This window comes from Achroia grisella, unplaced genomic scaffold (genome assembly GCF_030625045.1).
Source record: "Achroia grisella isolate CSIRO2021 unplaced genomic scaffold, CSIRO_AGI_Agris_v1 utg3600, whole genome shotgun sequence".
In the NCBI taxonomy this organism is placed as follows: domain Eukaryota; kingdom Metazoa; phylum Arthropoda; class Insecta; order Lepidoptera; family Pyralidae; genus Achroia; species Achroia grisella.
In genome coordinates, this window is record NW_026712819.1 from 489760 (window position 1) to 506244 (window position 16485).

A 16485-nucleotide genomic window follows, 5' to 3' on the forward strand; every position below is an offset into this window, starting at 1 on the left:
GATAAATTAACAATACACATGGACTCTGTTTAAAGAGTATGGCAATTTCGTAGATGACATTCCAATAATAAAATTTAAAATTTAGATCTGTTGTAGTGTCCCGTTAGCTCCTATAGTACGTCTGTTAAAAATTCTTTTACTGTATAGTAAGCTTTGTCGGTCAGTAGTTGTTTAAGCCTTTTTTTAAATAAATTAATTTTATCTTCTTGTTTTATGGTTTCCGGGATTTTATTATATATTACAATGGATCGGTAATACGGACTCGCCCTAAACATTTCTATTTTAGGTTCTGGTAGGGCCAGTTGGCTTTTTAATCTATTATTACATTTAAAATTAAAATATGATAAATGCTCATGAACAAATACAGCTAATTTTTTTTTACTTTACTTTAATTTGACAAAGGGCAATTTTTTATTTATTTATTTACTCTCTATTGCACCAGTAGTATAAGTAAAATCCTTACTTCCTTTCTAATATTATAAATGCAAATGTAACTCCGTGTATCTGTCTGTCTTGTTTTCACGCCAAAACTACTGAACCGATTTACCTAGACCTTAACCCTGAGAAAGGATATAGGCTAGTTTTTAATGCGAAAAAAGGTAGAGGTTGAAAAGGGAGAAGAAAACTTGAAATTTATATTTAGGATATTGATGAAGTATAAATAAATATGACAATCAAAATTTGTAAAAATTAGGAGGTAAAATAAAATAGGGAATGAAAGTTTTTATGGAATTTCTATATTCATGTTCTATACCACGTGGCCGAAGTCGGGGGCACAGCTAGTAAATTATAAGGGTTCTAAACCCTTAAATACTTAAGCATTAAAGTTTAACAGAAATCCTTGAATGTCATATCTTTAGGGGATTCAGAAGTTTGTGCCTATCATTATGATTATTTACTCAAATGGAATAAAATATCTTTCTGAGAGCAATGAAAGATTCAAATTTTAATAGATGGCTCGATTGAGCATTTTAATGAGCACAAAGTCTTCAAGGTATTGTTTTTTACTTGGCTAATTGGGCCGAGACAACCCTTCATCGAATTTATTTATTCTACACTTTTGATTTTTGGAGTACCCTCGTTATCTTTAATAATGCTCTTAATTATTGATACAGTAATGAATTTCACCCTTTGTTTTTTTTTGTTATTATGGTTATCTATTTATAAAGAAAATGAGTGTTTTATTTATTTTATGTATATTAGTTTAGTTCGTTTAAAAATATATACAATTAATATTATCTTTATTCAGACGTAATATAAATTACATGACGGCCTCTGTTTAGTACACCGTAGTCACGTGTGGTCTCAGGTTCAATTCCCGGTACAAACATTTGTGTTAATAAATATGATAGTTTTTTGTCTGGGTGTTTTAAAGAGTGGAGCCATTTCGTAGATGACTATTCCATATAAGAGAAACGATTAAATGAATGAATAAGTATATTTATTTTGAGCACAATTTCGCGCCTTCTGTGAACGAAATTCACATCGACTGTTAGTTCTTTTTCTCCCCAGGGCCCGCTCGTTTTTCCAAATACATCTTCCGAATAGATCCATTTCAATATACGAGGTATGACTAAATTCGCCGTGATCCCACACGATGGTATTGGGTGTAAAGTATAAGCATAAAAAAAGAAATAAGACGCGTGTGAAACAAAAACATGGTTGTAGGTAACCATCGATTTTTTTAGATGAAAAATATTTTTTCATATAAGACTTATTGAAATGGATTCGTACTCATGAAATATGTTTTTTTAAATCAGTATAAATTGTATCCCCTACGGCAGTATTCAATTAAATTTAAAAGGACGGGATCCTCAGAAATATAGACAGATGAAGGGAAAAATATATGTATTTTTTTTCGTTTTCGTATTTTTTTTTAACTACAGATACTTAATGTTACTGACGTCATGGCCGCTAGCTTTGTGTATTTATATTTTATTAAAAATTTTACTTATAATATTTCTGTACATGGAATATATTATTCTAATGTTTTTGACGAACAACATTTGGTGTCAAAAGTGGGATAATTAAAAAAATTACTTAAACTTGGCCTAGGTGTACGAGTATGAATTTACGTATATATTCATACACCTAGAAGTTTAAACGTGGTTGGCTAAGCTTGTGTTATGGGTATTTTACAACTGATATGAATGTATCTAACATATTTTTATGTATATTAAGTGTGTATTTACAACATAATTAATATACATAAAGACCGACCAAACAATCATACTCAAATGTTTCTCTACCGCGCGAGGAATCGAACCCGCGACCATCGGAAGTAAAGTACGCTGAACTAGATCACCAAGGCTGTCAGATAAAAAACACCTAATACAATTTCGCAGTACTGTTTCTAGCCAGATATTTGCTGTAAATATATACCGTGAATATAAGAGATGTGGCTGTTTTTACCATCAGAGACATGTCTCATTTTGTGTATGTCAATAAAATATAAATTATATCTTATTCAATACATTCGTCCGGGCCTACCTTTTGAATGGTCTTGTTTGTTCCATTATTAATAGAATTATTTCCACATTACGACTTGTTTGCGCTCAGAAAATTTACGGTAAATATCAACGGCAAATGAAAGACGTAAAAATGTGTGTGTATAACATTCATTATCAGTGGCGTATCACCTAGGGGCTAGGCGGGGCACTGCCCCGGGGCCCTCAAGCTCAGGGGGCCCTCGAACTCTTACCAGAAAATCTCGATCGAACTGAACTTTTGAAAATTTCTCCCATTTTCAAAATAAATAGAGAGACATTCGAAAGTTATACTTTCGGAATTCCCCTAAATTCTTTCTGTGGGTTGGCAGTTTTTTCAATTTGTCGGATAGCGATATGTGCTACTGAGCAGTGGGCCCCGTTTTTTTTGCTCCAGGGCCCTTGGTTACCTAACTACGCCTCTATACATCACATATTAAAGAGCTCGAAGTTTAATAAATATATATTTAATTATAACAGCCAACAGAATATCAACGCTGCAGATTTATCTGTAGCTTTATGCTGTGTCGGTTGCCTATTCACCTTTACCACATGTAAAATAACATTCATTTCTTTTATTTGTGAAAGAAAGAAAGAAAAATTTGTGCAATTTATTTTTTCTGTAGCTCAAGTATGCTACGTTTGTAATTTACGAATATAGAATTTATATATCTATCTATAAATATCAATGTAAGATCACTTAAAACCAGTTTTTATATATTAGAGGGCGGATATTCAAACACCTTCTTATGTTATTGAAAATTTAATTGTATATTAGCTACTTCCATTTGACCGCATTCAGAACCGAGCAGCCAGAATCATTGGTAATCAACGTCTATGTGACAGACTCGACCCATTGGCTTTGCAGCGAGATATTGCATCTCTGTGCATTTTCTACCGCATATATCACGGGGAGTGTTCTGAGGAATTGTTCGGATTAATACCAGCTTCTGAGCTTTACCACCGTACCACCCGCCAGAAACTGAAATACCATCCTGATCATCTGGATGAATGGCGGTCTTCCACAGTGCGGTTTTCTTGAAACTTTTTGCCTCGCACAACCACATTGTGGAATCACCTTCCAGTAATAGTATTTCCGAACCGATACGATATTGAAACCTTCAAGAAAAGAGCTTATTCCTTTTTAAAAGGCCGATAATGTACTTGCAATTCCCCTGGTATTGCGGGTGCTCATGGGCGGCGGTAATGACTTACCATCAGGTGAGCCGCATGCGCGTTTGTCTCCTGTGTTATAAAAAAAATTATTACGATATAAGTTAGTTATGATGGTCATAAACATGTTTAAGCGAAGTTGTGTACCTGATGAGTGAAAGGTATTGAGGGACAGCGACAGCGACTCTGTTTTATACTATGTAACGATGAACATATAATTTTTTTATGTATAAGACTTTCATGTACCGCTTATTTTGAGTATTTGAATAATTATATATATCTTAGTATCACTAAGACATATAAACTGTAAGTGACATATCAAAGACAATATTATAAATAAATATATGCACATATTAATAATATGTTTACATAATATTGTGGTTGTACATGAAACGCGCGCAAAGTTAACCATCGTGGGACCGCCACGAATTCCCATAGCCCCGTAGCAATTTTTGCAAATTCGCATCATCCTGTTGACTTTTCATTTCCAACGTGGATCGTGTTATTTTTTATTTTTTTCTATATATTTTTTTTCGGTGAAAAACTTTTTTTTTACGGTCGACGATGTCCCGGGGGCTTGAGTAATAGCGAGTAGTAGCGACCGAGGTTTGTGTCTACTTTCAAGTTATAAATCTTGCAATGGTTATGATCAATTGACCAAAACGTCTCAGAAGGACAGATAAATCTAGATACTTACGTTTGTATCTATCAGATTACTTTGATTTTGTTATCGAAGTTTCCATCACCGGAGATTTAACCAGAAATATAATATAAATTGCGTTATATATTTATTTTATGTCGCATTTTTTTTATGGATGGAATGGTGGTTTACGCTGGTGGAAAACCAGTGGAGAATGATAGGTTAAATTCCTGCTAAATCATGACTAAATTAGTCAGGATTAAGGGTCCTGGATGGACATGGAAATCATAATGATAAATTCCTGCTTAATTAGGCAGGAATTTATCTATGGTTTCCATGGGGACCCGCGTGGAGATAACCTGACATGGCACATTGCTAGCACTATTTCCAGCTAGCTGGCTAGCTACCATGTCAGGGTCACAAAATAAAAAAAAACAGTAATGGCCCCCTTTCGCCCCTGTCGGTTACATTTTTTTAATGGATGATAATGGAATGATCCTCTCGCCTGCGCTATTGTTTATGCTGGTGGGGCACCAGTGAAGAATGATAAGATGAGCATATGGCCACGTCAGTATACCTATCGTGATTAAATAACCAGTAATTAACCACGATGGCTACCAGAAGCAACCGCGAGGAGGTCGACCTAACATAGTACATTACTAGTAATAAGCTCATCAAAAAGTCTTCATTACGAAACACCCCTTTTGCTTTTGTTAGTTACATTAGAACTCCCGACATTTCTGCATAAGTCGAAATACTAACCACTAAGCCGCTACGACGCTCTCAGAAATATCATAACCCCAAGCTGTAGCTATAAATTAACAGTGTGTTGGAAATAGTGGGAAACTTGTAATTGCTTTCGCCTCGCAGGTGTCTAACCAATGTTAATTGCTTTCGGCTAATGAATGGGCACGCGTACTCGGATGATATTTTTATAGCTACAAATACTTGATGTATATCCCCAATGATTTCCTAAGGCGATGTGGGTGAGAGATATAATTTATTAGTTTACCCTAGCGAATTATCCAATATAATTCTCAGTGGGCTAAAATTAAGATTGCGTTGTAGTAAGTAAAATTAGAAGTTGTATTTCAATACTAAATAATAAAATCGAACACTGATTAGACGTTTTGCTTTTGCAATAAAATAATAATACACAGTATAAAAGATAATAATTAAAGCTTAGTATCTTATGTTTTGCTATAGTAATGACATGCAAAAATAGTATTGTTTAAATTATACATGATTAATTATACAGAGAGAAATAATAATAATAATAATAGTTAAAGAGGATCTCTGTAGTCGATATTGATATATTGTCTAATTTTTTTTTAAAACAGAATAGCAATAGCATTGCTGGTGGTGACTCTGTTCTCCCGAATTTGAATTTAAAAATGAATCCATATTATTACATATTTATGTACAACGTTTATTTGAAACGAATACGAGCTGAGTTTCCTATCAGAATAAAGATATTTTGAATTTCAATTGGAATCATAATAAAAAAATACAAAGAAAAAGAAATAACAGGTGAGTGAGAGTTACCCTTATCATTGAGGTGTATCAAAAATAGATATTTGCGAATTCTCAGACCTACCAATCTATAAACAAAATTTAATAAATGTGTATTACGTATGTATTGACAAAAAAAAGTTTCTAACTATTTATATCAGTAATACACATAACACAAGCTCTGCTTACCGTCGGACTAGGTGGTGCTGTGTTAATTGTCCAGGGTTATTTATTATTATTATAATTACCTGATTCCTGTGACGCAGACTTAGTGGGAGCCTTCTATTTATTCACTAATGTAAAAGTGTCCAAATATATAAATAAAAAGGACCGGTTTTATAAAATTTTAGGCTATGAATATCAAATGAGAAGTAATATCACCTTCTTCTGTCCTTCCTTTAAATTACCCGTCTCACTTTCTAACTGAAAAACGTCTAAAAACTCTTGAAAAATAGCGGCCGCAACCAATCGCTCCGTTCCACGCATTAAATAGATTGGTTTTGAAACAAAATAAGCCACGGTTGAGTCAGTAAGCCTGCACTTTAGGTAATGAACCGAGCAACCGCTCACTGAGTGGAATCAAGAGGAATGAATTCCCAAAATCGATGGATTTTGAAGGTCCCTAAAGTGCCGAGTGCTAAGTACTTTCGTAAATACCAATACAAAGTTTAATATACACTATGTATTCTATATATAGCGGAAAATTTCCAATTACGAGGAAGTTTCTGAATTGTATAAAGTTGTTATCCAGATGGAGTAACTCTATCTCATCTATACATATAATATCTTAGGACAATCCACACAGCTCTGTCTAGTCCCAAGCTAAGCAGATCTTGTGTTATTGGTACTAGACAATTTATATTTTTTTTTGTTGTAAATACATACATAATATACATAGAAAATACCTGGACTGGTACAAACGATCACACTTATGAATGCGATCGTTATTATCTTTCGGAGAATCAAAGGAATCGAAGCTGAGACCATCGGAAGTAAAGCGCTAGACAACCGAGGCCGATAGAAATAGAAGTTTTTCTTTCTAATTCCCATGATTAACAATTCCATCTCTATATTATATGCATTAAAAATATATGAAATAAATAAATAAAGGACCTCATAAAATCGAATCACCGAAAGGTTGAAATCAGGATTACATGTTAGGGTAATTTAATTAAGTTGCGATGGAAACCGTCGCTATATTGGAGTATGATAGCGACGATATAAAAAATATAATTTTAATTCAAATATATTTATTCATTTTGGACATTTTATCCGCTTATGAACGTCAATTTTTTTTATTATAATTTTTTCCTACCGTCCAGTTCAGTATCTAGATCCAATTGAGAAGAATTGGCAAGGAACTCGATTGAATTACTTTTTTTTAAAAGCCAGTTTATTTACAATGTACATTTATATACTATGTAGTGTATTTATATATGTAGAATATTTATATAATATGTAGGTCTGACATTAAATGAAAATCCCGTACATGGACAACTATTGCCATGCACGCTCGTCATTCAAGTAATCGTTTAGTGAGTAATAGGCTTTGCTCAGTAAATATGATTTAACAGATTTTATTGATATTATTTTTAAAAAATATGTATATTTATTAAATTCCATCTGGATGCATGGCGATGCTTTGCCGTATAGTTTTATAAATAATTTATCATACATCACGTATTCTATAGAATAATAATATATAGTAGCGGGTTCGATTCTTCGCACGGTGCATACATTATTATTAATTTGTATTAATAATCAGTTTTTCTATGTAGATTATACATATAGTTACAAAAAAAATGTATTTAAGTATTTGTATCAGTTGTTTAGTACCCATAACACAGGCTCTGCTTTGCTTGGGACTAGATCGCGCTGTGTGAGATGTCAGTTATTATTATAGATTTTGCCACAAAACATTACACTTAGACTAGACACCTATATGTAGGACGAAATTAAAGAGCGATACAATTAAAAATATACCGCAAATATTAAAATTCAAAATCGTGTATTTCAGGAGTGACACATCAGTTTTGAAGTTGTAGAGATCCGGCCACGCGTTTGCTGTGGCAAAGTTTCTTAAATAAAATAATATTGCAACTATAAATTGAGATGTAAGCTATCCTATCTTTCAACTTGGCTCAAATTGCACACAATGTGAAATTAAATTTGCAATCTATTCACTAGTTTAGGACTCCGTCGTGGAAAAACAACGTGACACGTAATTTTTATATATAAAGATAATGTATTCATTATTATCGTTGCTAATGAGTGAGTAATTATATAATTACATATGTATTTAATGCTATTAAAATTAATAAATCAAATATGAATATTATTCATTCGCATATACATATATATCATAAACTCGTACGTAGGGTAGCAGCACCAAATATTTACCCTAATCTTAATGTAAAATGGAATCGCAACAATATTTAATTCGAGTGGGAAATTAGATTTGGATCCGAGGTGACTGTATGTTTGATTTGAATTACTCAAGATGTCGCGGGAACTTGAGATTTGTGGGGTGCGATCCACTAGTTTCGATTAACACGATATAATTTACGATGGTTTGCGACGTTTAATCATCGAACCGTTCATCATACGTTTAATAGTCTGCTTTCGTTTTGATATATATGTAATTAAGTAGGTGATCATTTATAATTAGTAATGATGAACGAGTTCCTCGTGATATAAACGTTTGATATCTTGAATTATAGTTTATTTGGGATCCTGTATTCGAATATGGTTGATACCAAAATAAATATTGCGTTATATTTCTGTTTTTATATAGAATCAGATAATATATTTTATATATATGTAATTAAGTACGTGATAATTTATAATTAGTAATGATGGACGAGGGCGTGATGTAATCGATTGACTTATGGTTTATTTTGGTGTCTTGAGTTCGAATATGGTAGATGTCAAAATAAATATTGTCTTATATATAGAAACAGAGATAACACAATTATAATATTACTGGATGAAAATAATAATAATATAACTGTTTATTATGCACAGTAAAATATATAAATATGCTAACTAAAAGGCTGACTTATTACTTACAGCGATTTCTTACAGACAAATTATGAGGTCGAAGCTTTAAGTAAAGCAAATGTAGATACTATAAAAATAGGAATACATAAAATACTAATACAAAATACATACACATACAAATAATAAAGGTATACGTATTTAAATATGCCGAACTAAATATATAAAATATATAACTAAGCATAATATTAGTAATTATTTGAATAGTTATAATACTAAATTAACGTAAGTAAAACCAGAAAGTTTGCTCGCTGTTATGTCACATTTGGAAATAAACCCATCAATACATGAACATGTCATGACATGTTGTGTTCACCATACATATGCTTATTGTTTCTCTATATATAGTTAGATATAATAAATTAACCTTTTATGCAAAGGAGCCAATTATTGGACTCGGACACTATCGGCCTTATTACAAAAAGATAAACCTGGTTTAGCACTAGTAATAAACCATTCACCAATGTATTCCTTATTACAAAATGAAGTTTATCTCTAAATCGTGATTCGTCTATGGTCTAAAGTTAGACCTGCGATGCCCCTAGTTTATCAGTGGTCTAAATGCAAAAAATTAAAAATTCTATTGTAAGTTGTAGTTTTTGGAAAAATAGTTTAACTAAATTAAAAATATATTAACTAAAAATATTTAAAGCAAATTTTACGACAATAAAAATATATAAAAGACGTTATTTGTTATTTTTTCACTCATTTGACTTTGAAATAGTCACCATTCGAACGATCCAATAAAAATATCTCGCCGTTCCTTTTCTCCGTATAGGACTCCTATTTGTAATTTAAAACTGATTTTCAGCCTAATAGTACATTAATAAATATTATATATTAATGAAATAGTTATAATGAAGACATAGATAAATAGAAATAAATTTATTTTTAGTTTATACATTTTTCTTTGAACTAATATTATTTTTGATCTTTTCAGTTTTCTGGTAAAATGGAACGTAATTGTACGGTGACAGACATGAGTGACTGATTTCTGTATGGAATACATAATGAACGATTTAACTGTAGTACTAAGTAGTCCTCTGTTAGATCTGGATTCGTAATAATGTTAGGTTTATTCCAAGTATTAACTTTAGGAATGGTTTAAACCACGACCATTTAGACCACGTTTCGTCCGAGTTTTAACAGATTTTTTGTAATAAGACCGTATAGGTCTAAAACTGAGACTGAGATTTCAAAAATTATTGTATGCTCCACAGATGGGCTCAAACCCCCATGTGTGAGAAGTCTTGGTTTCACAGATAGGGCGTTGTATGATGCGAATTGAATGAGAGATGGTAGGTGTTGATGGCTTCGAGTTTAGAAGTGATAGATTTGATTTCATTTCTTGAATTTAATTGGTAAATACTATTAGAAATTACAAATTTAGTTGATTGAACAAAAGTACGTTGCATCGATCGATTAGATTTTTGAAGTCTGTTCGTTATCTCTATAGATTTAAATGGATGGGTGTGCGCTCCAAATACAACGCTCCTTAGGTGTTGCTGCTTGTACGCGACAGAGCGGTAATGTCATTATGACAGTTGAAAGGTTAAAAACAGTTTTAGCATATTTACTAGTACTAGATTTTCTACTAAATCCGACAACAATTCTGAAATAATAATAGCAACCACAACAGAATGTGCGAAATATAACGTTGCTGGACTGAGGGGCGAGAAATTAAATTTTAAAACAGCTCGTTAACGTCTCACGTCTTCACGCGGCCAACTTCTGGGCCACTTACCCGGAACGGGGCCCAAGCGGCCGGTCGTTGGCTAATCAGGAGTTTGCGGCGAGGCTAACTTTCAGCCTCACGGAACGTGACTGGGCGTCAGGTGTGCGGTTATCCTAATCGCAGTGCGGTTTTCACAAGTTGAATTGGTTTAAAAATATCTTATCCAGTGATTTTGATACAGAAATTAATTAAAAAAAAAACAACTTGCATTCTATTATTTGACGACCTCGGTGGTCCAGCGGTCTAGTACACCGCTTTACGACCGATGGTCGCGGGTTCGATTCCTCGCACGGCACAAACATTTGTATTCATGAGTATGATTGTTTGTATCGGTCTGGGTGTTTTCTATATATAATATGTATGTATTTACAAAAAAAAAATATCTATGTATTTGTATCAGTTATCTAGTACCCATAACACAAGCTTTAGCTAGCTTAACTTGGGTCTAGATGGCGCTGTGTGAATTGTCCTAAGATTATTATTATTATTATTATTATTATAGAATAGAATATTAGTGGTTAGTACTAAAAGATAAGTAGTGTATGAAATATAATAAGTAGAGCCTAATATCTATGTACCTATAGGTACATATATATTAGGCTCTACTAATATACAGCTAAGCTACTACAGTATTATGTTATCTGTGGCTGTAAGAATCCCCTCTGTAAGTGATGAAGTGAGTGTATGTGTGTGCCATGAGAGGTGTGTAAAGAATATAAATACTACTGATATAATATATTTCTTAATTCTTAAACTAATCTTCGTTTTCGGACTACTCTACTGCTGTTGGCCGCAGCTGGCCTTTTTCACCGGACGATAGGAGGCGAGGCAGATGTCATTCCAAACCCGCGGAAGGACTTATGGAGCGGCTGAAGGCCACTCTCGCCTGACAAAGACCATTTTAGTCAGAGGGCACCGCTAGAGGTTTAAAATAATTTGTCGTAATTTCGATCCCCGTTTGGACGGGTGTAAATTGGAAGAGTTAAAAAAGCAGACATCCTAAATATTGTATTCAAGATCTGATAATCTAATCTCTAAACTCTTTCAAATAAATCCACTACACCGTTTGGGGTCCCGTAAACACGCGATAGTAACATCGCAAAGCAATTACTTGGGTCTGAACATGGCCGAGATGAGACTATATGTCCAATGATCCCGAATAGGCCCAATAGGCTATAATGGCTCCAGTGATAGGCACCGGGCCTATCAGAGCCCATTACGCGGCCGTATTTTACTCCCATACTTTTCTATCTTGCTGTAATAAAAGTTAGTTACGTGTTGAAGATGTAACGTTATGTGGTTATTGATTATGTTAAAAAAATAGCTGTATAATTTTCTATCTATACTAGCTGTCCCGGCAAACGTTGTTTTGCTATATAAATTAATAACGCTATAATAAAATAGGGGTTGGTGATAGAAGGGTGAAAATTTAGGGTTGTATGTATGTTTTATATATATATTCTTTATTGCACAGATAATAAAAAGATATTATAATTTAGAGACAATGTGAGCAAAGGTGGACTCATCCCTAGAAGAGATCTCTTCCAGTCAACCTAAAACAGTGGGATATGTGGTACTGAGTGGGTAATAATTGGTGCAAACAAAAAAAAAATGTCAAAGGATAGATACTAAATAAATTTCAAAGAACAAATTGTATAATCTAAAACAAAAGTAAAATACATAAATACGAATACACATAAATATAAATAGTAATACAAAAATATAGGAATAAACATACATATCATATAATACATAAATATATTCATCATAATAAACAAATAAATAAATTTTATTGACACATAATAAAAAATTTGGCCAAAAATAAAAAAATAATGTTACGTGTGGACAACCCTTATCACTTAGGGGTATGAAAAATAGATAGTAACCGATTCTCAGGCTTACCGAATGTACATATAAAATTTCATAAAAATGGGTCAAGCCGTTTCAGAGGAGTATTGTGACACGAGAATTTTATATACGAGTATAAGACTAATTAATATTTATATTATTAATGCTATATAATTTCTATCTATATATAATATAATTAACACTTTGTTGTAGAGTATAAATATTTAAAATGACAAAATACAACGATCTTAAGAAATAAATTGCACAATGGTGAGGGAACAAATAAGAGATATTTTCCAGTGAACCTTTGAATGACTGAAAGGAATTGTGAAGTGGTGGAAATAGAAGCTTATACGTAAACGATAATGACAACAACAAAAAAGAAGTATATATAAATAGAAAATAATAATAATAAAGTATATATAAAATAAAAAAAAAATCGATTATAATTGCATTAGATTTACCGTGGCTTTACTTATATAAATTTGTTATTTCTTGTTTAGTGATAGTGCAGTAGGCTGGTTGGATGCAACGGTCTTGTTGCATATGTCCTCGCGTATGCATTTATAAGTACATAAACAATATACATAGAAAACATTCAGATTAATACAAGCAATACTCATGAATACAAATTAGTACCGTGCGAGGAATCGAATCCGTGACTTTCGACTAAACCGCTAAACCACCGAGACCGTCATAATAATATTTTGTACACAAACAAAAAAAATTGATTCGCGATCGCGCAATAACAAATGGCGTTAACTCAGCAGCGATATAAAGACAAACAGTTAAAACTTTTAGCAATCTCAGCGTGTTTTAAAAGCTGAAGTTTAGCCGTAAAATTTTATCTTCCACGCTCCATCGCTAGGCAATTTGCGAGGTGCTCATAAATATAGGGCGCACACTAAATAAACTTAATTTGCCATAAATATTTTTGGCGGGGTCATCCGCGGTGGGTAATGCCTTGGTTAATAATCGGGGATGGAAATGGCCACCTGCTACATAAGACATACTATCCATCATGGTTACATACCTAGTTCTACCAGCAGTAGCTTCTAGTAGTAGTTTGCTCTGTTTTGATTTTGGTGGGATATAAGATAAAGATTTGATATGATAAAAGTCCCTAAATAAATCTAAAGGTAAATAAATATAAAGATTTCACCTTAATTCTTGACGGTCTCGGTGGTGTAGTGGTTTAGCACTGCTTTACATCCGATGGACGTGTGTTCGATTCCACGTACGGTACGAACATTTGTATTTATGAGTTATGTATGTATTTTAAAAATAAAAGTATCTAAATATTTATATCAATAACACAAGCTCTGCTTAACTTGGAACTAGATGACGATGTGAATTGTCCAAAGATATTATATTATTATTATTGTCTCACTTTATTAATAATAAACAATATAATGTGTATATTTGTAAAAAAAACCCTGAAAACCAACTCAAGTGTAAATAAAATTGTGAGCATCAAAATATTATGTGACCCAGAAATGATCAGAGTTCTGCCTGCATTAATTCAACCCACTCAAGAGTCAGGGATTTATAGAGGAAATGAGAACGGGTCCGGCCCGCCGCGGATGCTGCATTAGATGAGATTGAGAGCATGAAAATATTAAAATAAATAAGAGTAAAATTCCTGAAAAATATGCATACGAGACATATATGTACGTTATGGCAATTACATCAACAATATCTTAATAATATTATAAACGCGAAAGTTTATAAGTATGTTTGTTACTCTTTCACAGAAAAACTACTGAACGAAGTTTTTTTTTTTTTCATATTTAAATACATCTTTCCACAGATATATTCGTCCGTGCCTTTTTTAATTTACATTTACTTTAATATTATAATATTTATTTAATTTCCACTTTTGTACAACTCCAGCCGAGATGTTACAATTTGCCTAACAGTGACACCGAGGCAGACCTTATCCGTCTGGCCCAGAACCACCGCTGGCCGGCCGGGTGAGTTGACAACATGCAGTGTCACCCATCTTTATTTGGAGGATTAGATTTACCAATATGCATATACAATTATATAAATCTTACACTACTACTAATTTCACAGTTTTCATTACATTGTGCAATGTAAGAATTCATAATGTAAACAATACACATTATGAATTCTCATGAAATTTTGTGAGCGTATTGAGTAGGTCTGAGAATCGGCCAACATCTATTTTTCATCCCCCCAAATGTTAGGGGTAGTCCACCCTTATTTTTTTTTTTATTTTAAGGCAAAACAACGTTTGCCGGGACAGCTAGTTCATTTATATTTTTGTACTTAAATATTTACTACAATGTGAAACTGTTTATGTCCCAAATAAAATAAATAAATAAATATTGAAATGTCTGATCCATGAATTTATTGTTATACGTTGTTGTTAATTACTAGTGGTCGCCCCGTGGTCGAAATTTGACCGTAATTAATTTAAATTATAAGTTTGAACATTATTAAGATTCTATTGTCAAATTCAAATTATCTTTATTCGTGTACTAGGTCTATTACAGACTCTTATGATATGTCAAAACTACCGTCAGTTCGCAATGATTTCGAGATGAGAAGAACTGATAAAAAACTCAGCTTGTATTCTTTTCAAATAAATGTTATACATGTTTATAATAATATAGATTCATTTTTTTATTGAAATTTTGAAGAAAACAGTAACCACCAGCATAAGCTGTTACAAAAGAAAATAGTCTAATCAGTGTTCTTAACCAGAACAGACCAGTCTCCACAAGCAGCACCCGTTCATGAGCATGACGGCTGAGCCAGCCATCATTGCACCTTTTCACCTCTCACCTTGCAAGAACATTGCACACATCAACTATGTTAGAGGAAGCACATATGGGTATATGGCCCACCATGCCGCCACAAGTCTGAACTTATACCGTGCATGTCAAATATTTATTTCACGTATTAATATAATAGGTTACTTCAATAACAGCACGGAAAATAACCTCGATTCTCTGATTAGATAATTAATAATATTAACATTATTTAATTGGACGTTTTCTTATCTGTCGTTGGCTGGTTAAACTAAATCACAGTTCAAATTCAAAATCATTCATTCATGTAGGATAATTTTAACCGCTTATGAGACTGAAACATTACTATACAGAGTAGAATCACAACTAATCCATACATTTATGTCAAACAATCATACTCATGAATACGTATGTTTATACTGTGCGAGAAATCGAACCCACTACTGTCGAAAGTAAGCGGTGTGCTAAACAGCTAGACATCCGAGGCCGTTTCTGTATTAAATATGCACTTAAATTAAGCTAGCAAATATGAAACGTAATGTATGATAATATAGTGTTTTACGTTCATAGTTACTTTACTAATTGCTTAGCGTAACAGCTTATATTCAGTAATTAGCTGTAATAATAAATTTAGCCCAATTAGAAATAGTAAATTAATATAATTGAAATGAAGAATATGAAACAATCAAACAGTAATAATTATTATCTGACTGTCTAAATATAAGTGTATTTAACTAGTTAACCTATGCAACTTCATCTGCATTTATAAGTATATTACGCCCAATTTACGTAATATATTTTAAAATTATAACTTATATTTCATTCTGACGTATAAGCTATATTACTATAAAGTTTCATCAGAATCAATTTAGTAGTTTTGAAAGCGTAATGAACATCCATCTATACTCACAAACTTTCGTGTTTATAATATTAGTAAGACAAATAAAAAATAAATTCAATCGGCATACATTTGAAACTAAAGTTATTATGCTAAACTGCTATATGCGAGTTTATCAAAATGTATGAGATTATAATGTAGGTATTGAAATTGTATGAATTGCATTCACACTTATGTAATATTTTGTGCGACTCATGTTTTGTACGTGGACGTACAAAACATGAGTCGCACAAACTCAACTGTTATAGGTGCTTCTAAAATTCACACGGTTATTGCAAACTGTTAGAATGATACTAGCTACATAATACTGAGCCGGTTGCCAGGCTCAGTATTATGTATTTTCAATATTTTCAAAATAT

At 32.6% G+C, this 16485-nt stretch overlaps 1 protein-coding gene across 1 annotated transcript in view; it reads left to right on the plus strand.

Annotated features, from left to right (window-relative positions):
- Window positions 1-16485, plus strand: part of LOC131843991 (uncharacterized) — a 391676-nt gene that overhangs the window by 305469 nt on the left and 69722 nt on the right. The window lies entirely within an intron of this gene.